The sequence below is a fragment of the Mauremys mutica genome, unplaced genomic scaffold (genome assembly GCF_020497125.1).
Source record: "Mauremys mutica isolate MM-2020 ecotype Southern unplaced genomic scaffold, ASM2049712v1 Super-Scaffold_1427, whole genome shotgun sequence".
Lineage (NCBI taxonomy): Eukaryota > Metazoa > Chordata > Testudines > Geoemydidae > Mauremys > Mauremys mutica.
Genome location: NW_025423352.1, coordinates 403382 through 406836, shown reverse-complemented (window position 1 = coordinate 406836; position 3455 = coordinate 403382). Strand labels below are relative to the sequence as shown.

General features: G+C 50.1%; 1 long non-coding RNA gene across 1 annotated transcript; it reads left to right on the top strand.

The window, feature by feature from the left end:
* The first annotated feature begins 814 nt into the window (after positions 1-814).
* LOC123361401 lies at positions 815-2096 on the top strand. The gene is made up of 3 exons (XR_006576158.1): positions 815-868; positions 1611-1724; positions 2038-2096. It is a non-coding gene; the product is annotated as an uncharacterized LOC123361401 (long non-coding RNA).
* The last annotated feature ends 1359 nt before the right edge of the window (positions 2097-3455 follow it).

The window sequence follows — 3455 nt, the reverse complement described above, 5'->3', positions numbered from 1 at the left end:
TGGGAGGCAGTGGATGGGGTGGGGCTAGGGGGGGCTCCCTGGGTTCACACCCTAATGAAATGTGCTGCACACGCCTATGGCCACGGGGGGGAGCCACTTGCATCCTTTCCCTGTTTGTGCCATTTCTTTCCATCTCATAACCTGAGAAGAATTCTCTCTGATTCTTCCCCTTCTCTCTCCCCTCCCCACATATGGCTAGAAAATCCAAGGAGATTCCCTCGTTTTCCCTGAAATTATTGACTCTCTAGTCTCTTATTTTGCCCTATTTTCTCTGTAATTCTTAAATTCTCCTCAGCTTTGGGATGTGAACCCAGCCCGTTTATCTGCAGCAATTTGTCCTTGGGTAGGTGGAATTTGCTGTCCTGTGTCACTCTCCCAGCGTGGGTGGGGGTTAGTAGGTGCTGGCTGGGGGAGCCCGCAGACATGGCTGCCTCTGGGGGGGAGATGGGGGGGCGATCTCTGCCAGCAACAGGACATGGCCGCACAGGAGGGGAAGGGAGGAGCCAGTGTCCCCATGGAGCCGGCCCAGCCCCTTTGGTTCTGCTCCTTTCCAGCATTTTGTTCAGAGACTTTATTACTGGGGAGGCTGAAAAATCTCCCTGTGGGCTTAGCCTGGCAGGAGGGGCCAGGTCTCCCCTGCAGTAAAGAGCTGGAGCATGTTCCCAGCATGGCAGAGCCTAGGCTGTGTCTCTGCAGGGAAAGATCCTGGGGGAATCGTGATGTGACATGAACTAAAGCCTGTTCTGAAACCTCTGCAACTGCCCTTCTCGCCCTGCCAGGCTGCAGGATGTCGTCCATGTTTCGCTCCAGCTCATCCCATCCTCCCATGGGACAGGGAAGGGAAATGGCTGCAGAGGAGCCAGCTCAGGTAGGGGTTATCGTGGGTTTGCTGGTGGGTTCCTGCTGGAGGGGAGGGACAGCAAATGCACCGGAGGAGGGAGGCTTGGGCAGTCTGGTTTGGAGGTTGGAATAAGCCGAAAACTTCCCAGGGGGCACAATCAGGACAGGATCGACTTCCTAACAGCCCAATAGCACCTTATTTCAGTGTGACTGGTTTGGGGTGTGAGGATGTGACCCTTCGCTTCCCAGCTTATGGCTGCCCTTGCTGCTTAGCCAAAGGCCTTAGCCTAAGAACCAGGCCTCAGACTATCCTAGTGAGAGAAGGCCCAGACACAGGCGGACTGTGATTTTGATTCTTTGTTTTTATACCCCTGTAACTAGCTAAGTGATAAAAATACACCTAAGTTCTTAAAGTCTAGGCTTTACAGACAGTCCTGAATATCTCTATTCTAACAGTGGGTTCTACCCTTTCCCCCATTCTGTCTGTCTTGTCTATTCAGATTGTAAATTCTTCAGGGCATGGGCCATCTACTATTCTGTGTTTGTACTGTGCCTAGCAAAACGGAGACACACTGTTAGTTGGTCCTTAAGCACTAAGGTAATGCGTATGATTAATAATAATAATAACTCTCCTGCCACTTGGAGCCAAGGAAGCTGGTCTTGGGATGTTACTGCTTAAAAATGATCTGAGCTTAAAACCATGGACTATTCTTTGTGACAAGTATCCCACAAATTCCACTAACCTCCCTTGTTTTCTTTGCCTGGAGTAGGGCTTCCAGATTCCACACCTGATGTGATCTCGCAGCTGGAACGAGAGGAAGAGCTGTGGATCCCAGATCTCCAGTGCTCTGAGAAAGAAGTCCTCCCGAGAGCTGCCTGCACGGGTAAGGAATTGGTTAAACCAGCTCAAAAACTGTCTGTGATTTCAGGAAACATTCGGGATGCCCTACAAAGACCCTATGAGCCCTCCAAGTTCAGGATTGTTCCCTGCAGGTGTGGAATCATTAGGCAGATGTGACTCATGGCTTCCCAGCTATGCTCTGACAAGTGGCAGCAGGTCCCTGCCCAATGTAGCTTTCCCCAGAGTGTTCTGGTGAAAATCAGCACCTGATCGGTTTGATCTCTCCCACACGTATTTTGGTTTGTTCATCCCTTTTACCATTCCTCTCTCTGAGATTTCCTTTCTCTCCGGTGCAGGGAGTGACCTATGTCTGGATTCGCTCAGTCTCCCATCAGGTGATGGGATGGTGAGTGAAAATGAGGACCAGAAACCCCAGCAGGAAGATGCTGAGCAAGTGGAAACACATGGAACGTTATCAGGAAGACCCAAAGGGAACGTTTCCGGGAGTTGTGTACTCCCAGAAAAAGAAACAGCCTGTGAGACTCAGCAGAGGTCAGAAGAAAACTTAAGTAGCCTCTCAGACCTTATTCCACACGAGAGAATCAACTTGGAACAGACACGCTACACATGCCATGAGTGTGGGAAAAGCTTCAATGGGAGCTCAAACCTTGTCACTCATCAGAGAATGCACAGAGGAGAGAGACCCTACATGTGCTCCGAGTGCGGGAAAAGCTTTAGTCGGCGCTCACCCCTTATCACACATCGTAGAATCCCCACAGGAGAGACGCCCTACACATGCTTTGAGTGCGGGAAACACTTCACTGATAGTTCAGCCCTCATCTCACATCAGAGAATCCACACACAGGAGATGCCCTACATGTGCTCTGAGTGCGGGAAATGCTTCAATTGGAGCTCACACCTTATCACACATAGGAGAATCCACACAGGAGAGAGACCCTACACGTGCTCTGAGTGCGGGAAAAGCGTCAGTTGGAGCTCACCCCTTATCAGGCATCAGAAAATCCACGTAAGAGAGAACTGTAATAAATGCCTTGCTGAGCAAAGATTTTGTTTTTGTTTTTTAAATCACATTTGCTAATTCCCACATAGTGATCTTTGCACCATCTTCACCGTAGTAGCTCAGCTCAGCTCCCCCACATGAGTTGCCTGCTTCTGCCTTTTCCAGCTCACCCTTCTTTGGGGTCAGTCCTGTGATCTTTTCTATTGAGCCGTAGGAGTGTATGTCATAGAACCATAGAATATCAGGGTCAGAAGGGACCTCAGGAGGTATCTAGTCCATTTCCCTGCTCAAAGCAGCACCAACCCCAACTAAATCAGGGCTTTGTCAGGCCGGGCCTTAAAAATCTCTCAGGATGGAGATTCCACCACCTCCCTAAGTAACCCATTCCAGTGCTTCACCACCACCTTAGCAAAATTAGTTTCCTAATATCCAACCTAGAAGGCTCCCACTGCAACTTGAGACCATTGCTCCTTGTTCTGTCATCTGCTCCCACTGAGAACAGCCAAACTCCATCAGCTCCAGGTGGGAGAGAGGTTTGATTCCCAACAAGCTACACTGAGGCAAAAACTACCTGTGCCTGACATCCGCTAGGGCTGCACATGGCGTTGGCTGCTCGAGTTAGTGATCTTGGGGTAAAAAGGCAATTATAGTTGTAGAGCAGATGCAGCCCAGGTGCAGGGGTTGGCATTAGCTTCCCCCTTGACCTGACCTAAACTCCATCACTTTCCCTAGTCTAAACAAACCCTGAGCATC